At 38.6% G+C, this 16,691-nt stretch overlaps 1 long non-coding RNA gene across 6 annotated transcripts in view; it reads left to right on the forward strand.

Moving 5' to 3' along the window:
* Window positions 1–1,597: 1,597 nt before the first annotated feature.
* Window positions 1,598–16,691, forward strand: part of LOC310904517 — a 60,136-nt gene continuing 45,042 nt past the window's right edge. For 5 of the 6 annotated variants that reach the window (XR_014588408.1, XR_014588409.1, XR_014588410.1 and 2 more), the window contains exons 1-3: window positions 1,598–1,736; window positions 3,119–3,226; window positions 5,551–5,699. This is a non-coding gene — a long non-coding RNA (uncharacterized lncRNA). The remainder of the gene's footprint in view (window positions 1,737–3,118; window positions 3,227–5,550; window positions 5,700–16,691) is intronic. The other variant, XR_014588413.1, reaches the window with a different exon arrangement.

Here is a 16,691-nt window from a genome sequence, read left to right on the forward strand (position 1 = left end):
AAACTACATCATTTGGTATTAACAAAGATATTAAAATTACTTAGCTGATCTAATCAAAAGTGTTCAGTAACTCGTCCACAAATTAATAGTAGCAAACAACATCTACTGCTTTTTGAAAAGGTGTTTACACACGGATTACCTAGTAATGTGATTTCAGTTTAGCAGATTATTCATATGCATATGTAACTATAGTGGGTAAACAAGTAATACAAAACGCATGGTTTATTAAATCTGGCATGCTCAGTAGTTTGTAAGACCAAGAATTAGATGTGTAGACCATCTAACTAGTCAGTACAATAGAGAATTATAGATATGCTTTATACTGTGTAACTGGATAGAAGAAAAGCAGAAAAGTTACACAACAGTAAGTGGAAAATTATGAGTGCTCTAATTTGAGTGACACGCTGAAATGTATTCAAATCATGTGGCAGCAACTGCGGTTAGTCAACCTACATTTAATAAAGGCACCTCAGAAGACCATCTAATCCACACAAAGAAACTAAGTATAGTGCTAAGGAAAAACATTCCTGTTACTAGTTTGATTTAAATTATTATTATTTTAATGTTTTATTTCTTCCCTTTGGCCCACCTCCTTTCACAGAAGAAGTTAGCTAAAATACACTGCAAGTTCCATACTCTTTTAGCCAGATAACTGCAGCATTGTCACCTGCAGCTCTTCATAACCCAAGAGAAGCTTGGAAATTCTGATCCAAGTACAACCTAAAGGCCTAAACCTGAAAAAAAAATATTAAAGAAACAGAAGCTCTTAATCACTGTAACTTTCTGTATGGGGAAAAGAAATAGTTACTTCTACATTATGACAACAATTTACAAAGCTAGGTGTAAAGAATTACACTACTATGCTACCCAGTAAAATTGAAAAAGCATCAAATACTGTAACAGGAAAAGGTAAGAGGCAGAAAATACTAACTAAAATGCCCTCACATTATAGTGTTTCAGCCACTGCTCCTTGTTACGTTGCCTGCAATATAGCAGCTCAAGGTAAAGTAAATAACACTAATTAAACCCCATTCCATCATCCAAAACAAAGAACATTGGAACTTACCTCAGCAGCAGAGAAAACCCCCCACCTACCTCGGAAAAAGCCACATGTGACCACAGAAAGTGACTGCTCTGCACCTTGGCCGTGCAGCTCTCAGGGGTAGCTCACAAAGTACCTTAAATTAAATACTGGTTTATAGTGCTATCTCCTCTATTACCACCTCCTCCCCAGCTATAACCCCTCTAGAACTGTAAATCTGAACCCTCTCCTTGATAACCACAGTTAATAAAAGCACAAGACCCCCACACAGAACTGTGACCACAGCACGCAGCTCCCTCAGGGTAACAGGAGGCTGCCGCTGGGGCGACCATGACGAAGGCCGAGACAGAGCAGCCTTCTGCAACACCCCAACCCTGATACAGCTTACCTCAGCAGCAGCAGAGCCCCCCAACACCCACCGTTAGAAACAGTGACAGCCAGCAGGAGACACCACCGACCTCCTCACGAGGCAACAGCACCCGGGCAGCGAGCACCGCGCCCGGCCTGCAGAGCACACGGTGGCGCGTGAGGTGCTGGGCCTGGGCTCGGGCCTGGGCTGCGGGGAGCTCCGAGCCAGGCCTCGGCAAGCTGCAACCACGTCCGAGAGGTTTCTCAAAGATAATACAAGCTCCTACGCGGTTTCTTCATTCTTAGTCTACAGCTATGTTAAAATATTGAGAAATACTCTTAAAAGGTAATTAAAAGTTCTTAGCAGAAGTTACTGAGTTGTTTCTTCTCATTAGGGAAGCTAGAGCTATTAGAGAGGTTTCTCAAAAGTAATACCAGCTCTCAGTAAAGGTAAACGAGCTTCTTCTCGCTGTCTGCAACATTGGAATAAATAAAAATCAGGACAGATTAAGGTTTATTGTTAAATAACTGTTTACATATATATATATATTTTAATATAATCATATGAAAATCTTACAATACAAAAAATAACTAGGCATCTAAATTAAATGAACTGTTATTGTATATTTTTGCTGTTATATTGCTGGTTATAGCTTAACTATCAAATTATGCACTTGTTTAGAATTGTGGTTTTGTTAGTAGTTATTCAATATGAAGTCAGATGATAAGGTCAGGTACTGGTATTCCCTGCAGCTCAGAAGTTAAAGTTGCTCTGGCAATATCAACTTACCTACTTTGCTTGTTCTGTATGTTTTAGATCTGCTTTATTATTTATATTTTTGAGTGAAGAACAGCAGCTCTTTAGAGTCAGAAATAAGCAAGGGAAAACAGTATGTGGATGATTCTACAGAATCTACATCCATCTACATCCATTCTGTTTGGTTAAGGTCAAGTTTCTTACTCAGATCTGCCTCACACAGTGCTTTTCTACTTGTAATTCAATACTACTTATAGCAAACTACTGTCATAAGGAATAACTGACCCCTCTTAACCATGACTTGCATCTAAAAACCTATCCTAATATTTAAGTCTTCCTTAAGTGGGAAATTGGAAGGATTGTCTGGAGACTTCTTACTGACAGCAACTTACTTATGCAGCAAGCAGTACACCACTGCATGGCTGGGGGCTACTGTCCGACTTCAAAACTTGCATGGTTTGTGGAGCTCATCTCTGGTGTTTTCTAGCTGTTAGAACATGCATCTGCCCTGTGCAGCATCCTGCCTGGAAGAAAAGAGTGGGGAGCAGGGAAAGGTTCAGACCAAACCTTCTATGAAAAGCTTTTCCTTTTCCCATTCCTTCAAAAGGAAATACAGAAGAATCTCATCTTGCTAAACTTGTACACTAAATTGTTACTTCTCAGTGACAATTTAGCATTGTTAAGCATGAGCTGAAGATCCCTCCTTCAGTATCTGTTCAATAAATGCTTCTATTTGGTATAATAGTTACTTCTGTGTAAATTAATTTCCTTCTCACTTACCCTCTTGTAATCAAACTCAGCATCCAGCCATGGCACAGTTGAGGAAATAATCAAGAGCTTTTGCAATTAGAGACTAGTTAGGCCCCTACTACTATAACTTGCATGACACAACTGAAATTTCGCAGCGATTTTGTTTGTCTTAAGTGATATAGGATTGCATAATTTGATAGCACTTCTGTATCTATTGGCAGACTGCTGTGCCTCATTTGCACCTAAAAGAATTGAATGAAAAACCTGTCAATGAGGGACAAAAGCATTAGACTCCAGGGAGCAAAAACTAATGTGTTGTGCGCAAAATAGTAAGTGTATTTTTATTTTGCTTCTCTAAATGTCACTATGGTGGGGAGGAAAGGGATCCAATGAGAAAAACTAAACAGGCTTACGCATCATCCGTAATGTTTCCTCAAAGCTGTTGAAATCTCCACACAGGTCTGGTGAATGACTTCATTCACAAGCCTGGGAAAAAAGAAAAAAAAAATAAATAAATAAATTGTAGATCCAGCCTGAAAAATCATTGCTATTGAAACATTAATGTAAATGCAACTTGAGTGTTTTTGGCATGACCTATTCTAAGGGGGTGTCTTGGTTTGTAAAGGTATTCCTTAGAAAGGGCTGTCTAGCATGTCTTAAAGGAAAAAAAAAGCTAAAGTTGGGTTTGGTGAATCTTTATTTAGCTGCATTTAATCCGTCTTAAAACAGTTGCCTCAATTAAAGAATGTGTCGTCTTATTCTAATGTATGCTATGATAGCTTAAACTCAGCTTGAAACTATTGGGTATAAGTGCATAACTGCTTATCCCTGATGGGATTGGAGGTTCTGAATCCCTTGTCTTCAGACCACAAATCTACTGGTGTATAACGTAAGTGAGGATTTCAGCTTTTCTGATTTAGTTCTAAGTAATAGTAAAGACATTCATGGGAGTTAACTTTTCATAGTAAGGATATCATATCCTTGAAAAGGAAGTGCCTAGGGCATTGTTTAACCTCGTGTGCAAGTCTGAAGAAAAATACTTTGAAATTCTCACAGGCCCTGAGTGGGGCCTTAGGCATTTGATGTTATTAATGATATATGTTTCTACTTTTAACTTATTCTTTTGGAGAACTACCAGATATCCAGGTCCTCCAATGTGATTTCAGTCTCATATGAGTGAGTAATATGTACCACTCCGTTCTGTATCTCCAACTATAAAAGTGGTTTAGTGTTAACAGTACCATGAGTTATTGCTGGGTTAAGTTCTTCTCTTGATGCTTGTTAAGGCCCCTGAAGAGAGGGTACCAATGGATGATCATGTATTTCAGGAATTTGGAAGTTTGAGCCAGAACACATGTAATGTAAGAACTGAACTTGAAATGTGAAGGACTTAAGGCTTCTGTGTTTATAAACAGTTTTTCCAGCAAGATCATATAGCAAATATTCTTGCCTGAGAACTAAAGCTGCTTTTCTGACAGCCTTGTAAGTTTTATGAAAAGCAAGTGATTGATTGCATTACAGCCTGTATATTTGGTTTCAGAGACTTTCCCAGTTCTTGAAGCCTGTTACTGAAGACTTTCTACATATTAACAGGAGAAATGCCAGCCTGAGAGGATGGGGCAGCATGACTCTGGTGTAGCTTAATGATGACTTTCCATAAGGGATTTGTGGGAGGGGATTTAGGTACAGCATTAAAATCTGGGAAAACTTGCTTTAAGGACCAATGGAAATGCCTGCAGTTGGCATTTATCAGTATTCAAGAGATGGTTACTCGGACTTCTAGAAAAATCACGATAGCTTTGGAGTTGAATGGTATACCTGAGGCATGAAAAATGCAACCTGACGCAGAAGTGACTTTGTGTGAGGGTGCCACTTTTTTTTTGTGGTTTGGGTTTTATTCAGAAATGTTGGCCAACTTAAGTCTTCCAGAGATAATTCTAAATTTGAGTGTAGGAGAGCTAGACTGAGTGCTCTGAAGTTGAATACATTAAAACACTTCGTATATTGTCTTGTTGCAATTTTTGATTAAACATTGGGATAGGACATTTGCATCCAGTATAAATACATGGTGATTTGGCCAGCACCCTTATATTCTAGTACAATTTAGAAAACCTGCAAGAAGCTGACATCTTTAGGAAGGATGAAATTGAAAAATGGAGGTATGGAAGCTTTTGAACTTCAAAGTGTAACACGAAATATTGGTCTTCCGTATGAAAACTACATTTCTCTGGTCTGCTTTTTCATGCCATCTGTCTTGATTGTGGTAATCTTTCTGAAGTTTTTCTAACAATTACCAAAGGCCAGAATTTTGTGTTTGTCTTAAATGATATTATTCCATTTGTGTCTTTGTCAGAAGGAGATTATGCTTGAGAAGGTGTTCAAGATCTTGATTTTCAACACTGTTAATCAGTCTTTGACAGTTCCAGAGCAAACATTCTGATAGACTGGCTTGTAGTACACTGTATGATGAAATTTGTGCCTTTTTTCTAAGCGTACAAGTGTCTTGATACAGTTATTTTTAGAAGGCCTTTTAAGAAACAAGGAAAAAAGCAGGCTTAAGGAATAAGGTCAACTGAAAAGAGTTCTGAATACCAGGAATGGGATACTGCTTTTTATTAACTATGTAAAATCATTCTTAATGTGTTCTATCCAGCCACTGACAAGGTTTATTCTAAATCTTTGTCTGAAGAAAATGAATGGGAGGCTACCAAAGAACGCTGTAAAATGGAGAACAGACTATTTCTTCAGGGAAGAAAATGTTTTGATTATGATTAAAGATGCTTTTACTGACTGAGTCTTCAAGTAGGTGTAATTTTTAATTACTTCAATTATTTCATCGGGATTTTAAAGCTAGAGCTATTTTAATCATGTATACAATTTAAAAATTAATCATCGAGATGCATTATGAACCTTATAATCATCAGGAATATAGAACTATAGTTTTCCTGTAGTTGTTATATGTAGTCATTCTTTTGACATTAAACTTCATCAATTCCATAAGGAAAGGCAGGTAACACATGCTTATCAGTAGAAGAAACCAGTTTGTTTTTCAAGAAATAAAATCCTATGCTTTACAGCCTTAAGAATGTACTGATCCCATTCTGATTTCTCTACTGTACTGCTCCAGAAGTTCAGTGTAATGCTTCCTTACCCAAAGAAGTACTTTCTGGCTGTATGCCCTAAAAATATTTCAGTTTATAGTTCACCTTCATGCACGCAAATGCTGTGAAGCTCACAATGAGGAGGCAGTAACTGGTTGTAGATTGGCCCCTCCGAAGTCTGACCCTTGTTGTAGGTCAGATACAATTTTGTACCTTTATTCTGACAAGTGAGGTTTCTGGTGTAGTTCAGCAGCATCATGCTGGCATAATGCTTCTCAAAGACTGTAGCTAAACATAATAAGTAACTGCAGAAGAGTTTAATGAAATGTTGTGTAAGCCAAGCTTAGTTTCAGCTGGCTGGGGGTAATGGTTGAGCGATGATATAACTAAGTGGCAATGGGAGGGAATGTATTTTCTTTTACCTTTACAGCCAAGCTGAAACAGATGCGTTATAGAACAATCTAAACTCCTGAGTCTGTAGTGAGAACTCATTTGTTCTAGCAGACTTTCACAGTACGGGTTGCTTCTCAGAATCTTAATTTGAAGTGTTAAGTCTAATATGAAGCTTTAAAAACTGGGATATATAGCAGTTTGTGTTGTTTGTTTTTACGTGGAGTGCTGCGTTCAGCTCTGGGGCTCCCTGCTTAAGACAGACATGGACCTGTTAGAGCAGGTCTGGAGTAGGGCCATGAGGATACCTGTGGCTTCAGAGGGGAAGAAATCTAAAATTATTGGAGATGGTTTTCTAGTCATTAAAAATATCTGAGCGTAGATACGTGTGCTCATGCTTTAAGGAGCAATGCTTCCCTATGGTTTTACAAGCATGCTGTAGCTTCTTGAATTGATCAAATGCAACTTCACTCCTGATTGATTTCACAGCACAAAATCCGCTTCAACAGAAGATAACTTCATTTTTCATTTTTAATAGAGGGCTTTGGTTTTTATTTGTAGAGATGCTTTCAACTGTAGAGAAAAACTTGCTTTAACAAGTACTGATAGAGAGGATCAGTTGGGAATGTGATATCTGGGGTTTCACGGCGGGGAAGGAAGCCATGTTAACCCTTGCCTAAACATAACAGATATGGTAGTGGTTCTGTTAGATGTGCCTTCTATGACCTTAGATTATGTGGTTTTCCACATCTGTTTCTTACCTGTTAAACTGAGGTAGGACCCTTCACGGGTTTCTCAAATTTCACATTGAGGTTGAACATCAAGAGATGGAGAATCTTGCTGCTGGTATAGGCTAGTGGAGTTCTAATCTGAGAAATCTGTTCATGTAATATAAATGATAAAGGCTTAGGTGGACTAGTAAGTATGCTTACTAGTGAGTATGCTAGTAAGAATGTAAGAGTACTTGCTAAAGTTTGCAGAGTAGAACTTGGTGTGGCCTTGTAAATGCATTTTTCTGTATTTTAATACTATATAAAATTTATTTCAGTGGGCATATGTGCTACTTAATGTTCCTGGGTCTCCTTGCTAGGAAGTGTGCATGCAACAGTAATGCTAGAGGATTATTTATGATTTTTAAGTTAACTGCCAAACAAATCACTTAACTACTGTATTTCTTTCTACTTTGTCACTCATTTATAACAGAAGTCCTCTAATTGTATGTGTTTATAGACTGAAACTTAGTCAATAAATGTTTTTACTGACTTGCAGGAAGTTCAATATTTGGTTAACATTAAAGTGGCTGGCTTATGGGGGAGCTCTGAGAAGTGGCTGAGCCCTATAAAATGGGTAGATAAATGTTAGCGAATTCTGAAGTGCTGACAGAAAAATACTATGAGAGGTTTAGCCTGCTGTGTCTTGACTCTTTTGCTCCTAAAATAAGTCTTATCTCTCCATCAGGCTTAGTCCAAAGGATAGGGATTTTCAATTCAGTATTTTTCTGTCATTAACTCTTTTGGAGGCAGTGAGTTTGTCAGGTGTCACAGTTCATGGTATAGTTTGAGTGTTAGATTCTGAGGATACTGATCTCTGAGTCACTTTGGGAGCCAGTAGCTGCAGGGTGAACTCTCTCAAATAAGGCTGTTCTCTGGAGACAGCATTGATTGAGGATTAAAGCTCAGGGCAAATTATTTAAGGAACTGTTCCACTGGACAGCAGTGGAAAATATTTGATTCCTTACTACAGAGCATAATTCTTAGAGAAAATACAAGAAACCTAACAAGGATTTCTAACGTCATAACACCTTTTGGATTAAATCAACTGTGATGAGTAGCTGGTGAGGACGCAGCGTAGGGAAATACATAGCACATTTGGAAAATTAAGTGGATGACAGAATGCAGAAAGGAATCTTGAGCTTGCTGAGCAACTATTGCTGACCTCATTATGTTGAGGTTAAATCACACAGGTGTTCCAGTCGGATGGTTCTGTCTCTTGCTCTTTCAATAGACTGATTCTAAGTCTGAAGAAAGTGGGTTGCCAGCCCCCAATATGAAGAGAACCATGTAAAAGTAGCAAACTGGCTTCATAGAAGCATACGACCTAGTCTGTGCCAAGATGAATCCTTTAGTATGTGCCTGTGACAGAGTATACAAGAACAGCTAGTGTTACACTTGGCTCAGAAACATGGACTGATAGTAAGTAAGGATTTACAAAGCCTAATTTGAAAAATCATTTAACATAGCTTAAAGATAGTGATTATTTCAGATAGCAAACGAGGAGATATCTCAGCTGGACTCTACAAAACTGACAGTTAACAAAGCAAATATTCAAAAATGAGAATCAATACATAATGTAGCCACTGGGACTAGATAATGGCAGAAAAGGTAACAAAAAACTTCCTTACTTCAGTATCACCAGATCCCAATGAAGCCCTTAATTTCTTAAGCTTTTAATAGAACATTCTACTATGCATCTCTATTTGATGTCATAGGTGACAGTGCTGACCAACTATATTGATGTATTGAGCATCTTAAAACTCATGCAACTTAATACAATATATTATGAAATAGTAACTTCTAACTGCCATGCAATATTTTGTAGGTTAGCTCTGAACAAATCACTGTTTATTGTTAAAATCCAACTTATTTCATGCATGCTTTGTGTATTTTTCTACATCCTACTTGTGAGGACAGGTTTATAAGAACAGTTCAAATATATTTTATTACTGCCTGTAACAATAGGGAAATAACCTGTGCCAGGACTGTTCTCCACAAGCAGTTATGGAAGATTCTGTTGCGTTGTCTTTCTGTGTTAGATGCTCCTGCATTTCCAATATGTATTTGATGCTGGAAGCTACATTCAGAGTTTACTAAATCATTGGAAAGATGTCTGATGAACTGTTATGCCTTTTAAAACTGATCTTTTTTTTTGTGTGTGTGTGTGTTCTCAGCATGATTCTCTTAAAGATGAAAGTTGAAATATTTAATCCCAATTAGCATGGAAGAGTCATTTCTACATCTGAAGGAAATACCGAAATGTGATTTCTTGCAGTCTCTAAAGTGATAGCCTGTTTCATCTCAGCAGAAAAAATCAGTTTTCTCCTCCTGCTCTGGTGCAGGATTCTAGCAAGGTCAAAAATATCCTCCTGAATGTGTGGATTTGGAATCCATGAAAGACCAGCACCACTTTCTCTTCTTCTGCAGGACAGTCTTTGGAAAACTAACTTTTGTCTCTAGCTTTTTAAAGCCAGGGTCTTGGCCAACTTGCCAAGATAGCCTTTATACTGGAGGCTTTGAGCTACTCACTGGCCCTGCCAGCTAGAGGTGTGCCTGAGAGCTGCTCCCAACACAAAGGCTTCTGTGTGCTTCCCTAAGAAGCCATTCTGTAGTCTTTACGTCTTAAGGTTAAAGCAGCTGTTGATGTTTCTTCAAGTCAATACTTGTATAAAGACAATAGTAAATTTAACTCTAAGGATTTTTTCCAGTTTTCAAAGAAAAAAATTAGGATAGCCAAGAATCTCATCTACATATGGGTTCCTCTTAACATTTGCAACGTAGTTGCTTGACTCTAAGTAGAGAATATTGCTTTTGAAGTAGGTGGGGTGGTGTCACAGACAATGCACAGGATAATTAACAATAGAGCTAAAAAGAATTATGAGGTAAAAAGCCTCTGTGCTGAGACATGGTCACACTGTGCTTGAAAATAAGAATTTAATTTAAACTTAATGGGTTTCTTGCATGCTAGTTATTTCTAAATTGATTAGGAGTTTGTGTTTGTGAGAGAAGTATTTACTGTGTGACTATTGAAGTGACTTTTCTTTATCAAATGATATTTCATGTTTGGTACTAAAAATGGATGTAATCTAAATGCAGAATCCATCCTGTTTTCAATCTGAGATTAAATGTTTTCCAAAATCTTTACCAGAACTTGGGATATCCTGATGTTTTGAAGTAAATACTGTTAACTTGGGTTTGTTTAGAGAAGAGGCCCCAGAATGACTATGGCTTATGGATAATTTAATCAAATAGTAAGATTTCTTTCTTGTCTTACCTGTCTGCTGCAGATAAATTTGTGGGAGGGATGAGATGCTTAATTAACCCTGTAATTCTTGCACATGGGTTAATTAGCATATAAATTAGGGTTTCTTCTGTATTCTGCTTGATGCTGTAGCCTATGCTACACAGTTCTTCTGCAGCTATTTCCATTTGCTTAAATGGCTTGATTGCTTTATTATGGAAATACTAGATTTGTCTTCTGCCTTGTGTTATGTAGCTAGTATTCTAGGAGGTACACTACACCTGATAAATAGCGTTTCTGAGTATTCAGAGAATTAACAAGGCCCTGATTGACCTTGGGTCAGAATAAAAGCTATAGATGCTTCCCCCTTTGTGAAAAACAGATTGGAGATGTCTAAGGTAAAAGGTTTAAGTAAAAATCATAGTGGAGTATAGAATAGAACTGTATTGTTGTTTGGGCCTCCGTGAATGGTCTTTGTTCCAAAGGGAAATAACCATTTGAAAGCCTGCATCATAAATGTGTGATCACAGCCCCGTTAGACTTCCTGCTGCTGCATGGCTGTAAATAATTCCATTCTTCATTGAAATGCAGAAAGTATACAAGTTTATTTTGGGGTGTGCAGTACTTGGTTAGGGTAGTGTCCTCTAAAATCTCGTTTATTCAGTTATTTATGGCAGCCAGATATATGTGAAATTAATGCTTTCGCTTCTTTCTGGAGCAAGTTTCTTTTTAATATATCACAGTAAGTTGCTAAAAGACCAGACTCAAAACTGAGTGATAAGGAGTGTACCTGTAGACAGTCTGTACCAAGTTATGAAGTCCATATACTGATTTGTGCCTTTCTGAGGCACAGAGGAATTGTTTTGGGGAAGGATTTAACTTCTGTGGGGCAGTTTGGGTTTTGTAATGAAAACCTTGCCTAGAATGGCTTAACACGATTCCTTCTGTCAGTTAACTTCTCATTTGAGTTGAGAAGCTCAGCATGCTAACGAATGGCAAGAAGCTGAATCTCCCCTAGAGTTGCAGAGGAAATGGAGGGCAGCAGGAAGACTCTTACTTTGAGGGAAGTGAAGGATTTATCAATTGCTGGAAACTTGGGGCTGGGCTATTGCACCACAGGAATGCTTTCCTGTCCGCTTGATTACAAGGCTTGTGTTTGGGACTGTCGTTCCTCCCACATCCTTACCAAGTAGTATTTAGCTAGAATCACGTATCCTGGATGCTCAGGCACTCATGCAGTCTTTTTACCACCTACCTATTCCCTAAAGCTGAGGTACTAAGAGCTAGCCATCAACGACAATTACAACATTTTCTTAAGACAGCCGTGACTGCTGTTAATAAAACTTCAAGACACACATGGTCTCAACTTGCTTTCTATGGTACCTAATTAGTGATGCTGGTTTTTTATGCTTTTTCGTAAATAGTATTTTTAGCCAGAAATAGCTTGGTTCAAAGGCGGACTGAAGTGCTTTCTTGACAAGCTCTTCCTAATCTAGGAGCACTGTTTGGAAATTTGCTGCTTGAGTTGTGTGCTAAACAATTGCCATAGTAAAGACAATTCTGTCATGCTGCTGTTCTTTCCAAAACCAATATACTTCCATAGGCAAATAGCAGATGTCTCGGTTTTACAATTATCTTTGTTAGAAGATACTTGTTAGAAATTTGTTCAGTAAGATATGAATAGATAATGAAGTAGGATATGAATTTATTCCAGTCTACTCCTAGTGCACACGCATCAAGAATTTTGACCCCAAAGCTATCAGATCATGGAAGCTCCACTTCGGTTTAAGTTGTAGTGGAATTTGCTGTTAAATTTTCCTAACTGCTTAGAACTTGTGACAGAAAAAACACCTACCTTTATTCAAGCTAGTGCTTAAAGCATTAGCTACTGCCCCTTGTTGTAACGCATTGCACTGATACAAAGCCAGTCTGAATAAAAAGTGCTTAATTCCAGGCAATGATGAATGAAATGTTGGGTTCTGTGGAGCACCTTTGAAGATGATTAGCCTGCAATGTGTTAGTTTCAGGTCAGACTTAACTGATGAATAGGGAAACTGTAAACAGGCCAAGTTGTGTTTTGGGTTTGCAGCAGTGTGGAGGAACAGCTGTGATTTGCGTTAGGTGGTCTGGTGGTACAGGCTTCCATGCATAAAGTCCATGACTAGAAGCATCTCCAGTCAATTCTTAGCTCACATGGCCTTGTGTATCTAGTTTTCAAGCCGCAAACTTTCAAAGGCGATGGCTTTCAAAGGCTGAATATATTGTCTTGCGACAAATATTTTTCTTTTCGCTTAGTGATGCTGCAGCAGCAGAAATAACTGTGTGAAGATACTGAAAAGTAAAACAGTGCTGATACCAAGTTAAAATTGTATCCTTGTTGTATCTGGAAAATCAACCTTTCCTAGTGCATTATTCATTATGAACACGTTAACTCAGGGTGACATCAGACTGATTCAGAAGCAATTTGATGGAAGTATTGTCTAGGAAGCCATGCACTATTCCCCTTAACCACTGAAATTAAATAAGTTATCAGGCAAATACTCAACACTGGTATTTTATCCACTTCTCTGCAACTGTTAAAAAACAAACAGTAAAGCATAGGAAAACTGAAATTAATGTATTGTGCAGGAAATTTATACACAGTAGGAAGATATGTATGTATATGCACATCAGTAGTGTACTTATTATTCTTGATGCTGATAATTGGTTATTACTGCTGATACTTCTCTTGTGAGCAAGGGAAGATAGGGTTTGGCTAAAATGTAACAGCACTTGGTTTTTCATACCTGACTATCTGCTTGAGAAAGATTCCGTGAGGCTAAACTTGACAACCTTACTGTTCTGGTCATGTAGAGTAGTGCAGAGGAGGGGAGGGATGCAGGTGACAGGATAAAAGGTGAGCAGATAGAAAGAGCTAGTGGAGCAGAGTCTAGATGTGGTGGTTTTACTCGGGTGGGCAGCTGAGTTCCACCACGGCCACTCTCACTCCCCCTCCTCAAAGAGGAAGGGGAAGAAAATACGACACAAAGAGCTCAAGGGTCGAGATAAGGATGATTTAATTAAAGGGAAAAGGGAAAAAAAAGGCCACGCGGGAGCACAGAGAGAGAAAAGCAGTTACTCTCTACTTCCCATCAAGGAGCGATGTTCGGCCACGACCTGGGAAGCAGGGCCTCAGTATGCATAGAAGTTGTTTGGGAGGACAGACGCTTCCACAACGAGAGTCCCCCCCTCCTTCCCCTTTCCCACGTTTTATTGCTGAGTGTGACACCATACGGTATGGAATATCCCTTTGGTGGATTTAGGGCAGCCGCCCTGGTGATGTCCCCTCCCCATCACTTGCCCACCCCCAGCCTGCTGGCTCTTGGGGGGTTGGAGGGGGTCCTGATGCAGTGCCAGTATTGTGCAGCAATAGACACGACACTGGTGTGATACCACTGCTGTTCTAGCTACGAGTGCGGAGCTCAGCACTGCATGGGAAGCTGCAGGGAAAGTTAACTCCATCCCAGCCAGACCCAGCACACTAGACCTGTCACTGAGCTACTTATACAGACCTGGGGAAGCTAAGCTGTGGACCAAAAACAAAAAAAAATCTGCTTTGAGTTCTGCAACTTAGTTTTGCTTTAGATTGTGCACATCTGCTTGAAGGAGCTGCAAAGCTACCTCAGATAGAGCCAAAGGTTTCTTCCAATGTGAGAGAAATCCCAGATGGTGAACAGCTGGCTGTGATGATGCTCTAGGTTTTACTACTTTCAGAGATGCTGGAGGATTGTTACCAGCTGTTTTCACTGGAAGCAACTGACAGTTTTCAACCCATATTTGTAGCTTTGTCCTGAATACAGCTTAGTGTTGTTTGTGAGGATCAGGCTAAATTTGTCTTGGCTTTTTCCTTGTGTTTGTGTGAATCACAATATATTCATTACAGCCTGAGAAAATGCATGTTGATGCAATATAGAAGTTAGTGTGCCAAATCTTCGGTGGGGTTAAATTGGTCTACTACTAGTGAGTTAATGAGGTGGCACCAGCATACATGTGCTGCTACTTAAGTCAGATGAATTGGCTAAAGAAAAAAGCTAAAGTGAAGGGTAGAGATATACAGCTAGCAGCTTGAGCATTTCTGTGTAAAATGATCTTTTACATACCAGAATTCACCACAAATAAAAATTTTGGTCTCATTGCAATGAAGTAAATGGCCAAGATGGAGAATTACTAGCATGTCTTATGCACCTGGGAATCAAGTATGGTGATAAATGATTCCCTCAAGCAGATTGAATCTACAGTCAGTGATGAGCTGGAAAAAAAAAAAAAACCTCATGCATGAAGCTTGAATCAGAAAATAGCTTTTGGGAGCTCCTATAAGGCAGTGATGCTGAGTCCTTAGCGCTAGTATCTTATTTGGCATTGTGATAAGGTATAAGGCTTCTAAGGCTGACACAAGACATTGTGGCTACTAGGGAAATAAGAGTTTTTGAAGAATAAAGGGGATAACCAAAAAGGCTACATAGTGTTAAAGGTATTACCTAACAGTTGCATCCTGCAATTTAAGGTAGCTTTTGCAACTTTATTGCAAAGCTGAAATAACATCAAAGCTAAGTTGCATATTTTACAAGTGGGAACAGGTAAGGTAAAGTACAGAAATGACACTGCATAACTGGAATGAAAATTGTCATACTCTAACAAGGCACAAAGATTGCCTGGGAGGAAATAAGGAGACTGAAATCACTGTGAAATCACTATTGCTATGTAGAATGTTACTTTATCATGCAGCAGTAGATGGAATTGAATGTCATGATTTTGCATATCTTCATATTTTGTTTCCAGTATGAGATTAGTCATTCAGACCAGACAGCATTAAACAGCAGCTTACTTTTATTCTGGGTGAGGATTTGCCCCCCTGAGCATTAGTTCAGACAAAATCCTGCAGATGGTAATAATGAAAGGGGATACACCAGGAGCTGGCTTGCTTTCTGAGATTAAGAATGAAATATCCACAAATCTGATCATAATATCAGAATGGGAAAGCAAGTGAAAAATAGAGCTGTAAATCTTTTGACACTCCTGTCTTTTCACTCTGTAATTACTGAGATTCACTATACTCAGCATGTGTGGAGAAATCAGATAAGGTGGTTGGTGTTGGGTGTTAGGTATTTAAGTATTATCCAATAAAAGTTTTGATTTATTCCAAATTTGTTTGCATTACAGTCAGAGTTGTTGAAAGATCTGCGAAGAATCCTCTGAGCTGAAACTAAACATACGTGCATGAAGTAGATGTTATCCTTGACCACTTAATCCAAGTTTTGGTTAAAATGATGTAACATCCTAGTACCTGTCTGTCAGATGTGTATTTCAGATGGGATTCAGATGACTTCAGGGAAGTCAGATGGGATTCCATCAGTGGCAGCGAGCTATTCAGTTATGCCAAAATACTGCTTAATAGGTATGAGGAGGATGACTTAGCCCCTGGGATTTTGTATCCTATGGCTTTTAGCTTCCATGATGTTCTGTATATAAATGTGTAAAACACCTCTGCTGGGGAAAAGATCGGAGGATTTTAATAGGGCAATACGTCACTCACTTTTAAAAGTATAAGTGACTGCACAAAGTACAGAACTAATGTATTGGACAAGGTTCTGCTTGCTTAATGCAGTGTGATGTAAGAATGATTACAGAGATTGTCATTATATTTGTGTAAATGGGAGAATTATCACTCTTCAGAAGTAGGATTTATCTAGAAATGAGCGTCACTGGATTAAAAACCTAGTTTGGCAGCTAAAGCATTGTTATCTTTCTGTGAAACCAGAAAACTACAGAATCTGTTTTCTGTGAAGGGATGTATGATTTATCTTGACTAAAGCGTGAACAAAAACCTAACTATTCACTTGGAAAGATTTTTCCAGGGTGGAATGGCTTAAAAGCTTTAATATTGTTAGGAATAGGGACAGTTTGCCATCTGATGGCAAAGGTTTATAGTAGGGCAGCTTCCTTGATTTTAATTAGGGGAATTAAGATACATGTCATGTACCCCCAAACCCTTGTACTAGCTGACTGTTGTTGAATATAAAAGTTATATCCTGAAGAAAGCAAAACACTGGAGATTCTTAATGTTGAAGCAGCTTAATATTCCATGCACCTAGGTAATAGCGGTAGGTGCTCATTTTAAACTGTGTATTTTACTTAAAGCTTACTTGAAAACTTAAATAGAAAAAGTAAAACTGATGGAAGTGACCTGCGTGAACAAGTTGTTTCTCTTCTCCTGTGTTGCTTTTTTAGTTCAGGATAGGCTTTCTTGTGG

The sequence above is a fragment of the Anser anser genome (genome assembly GCF_964211835.1).
Source record: "Anser anser genome assembly, chromosome: 9".
Taxonomy (NCBI): domain Eukaryota; kingdom Metazoa; phylum Chordata; class Aves; order Anseriformes; family Anatidae; genus Anser; species Anser anser.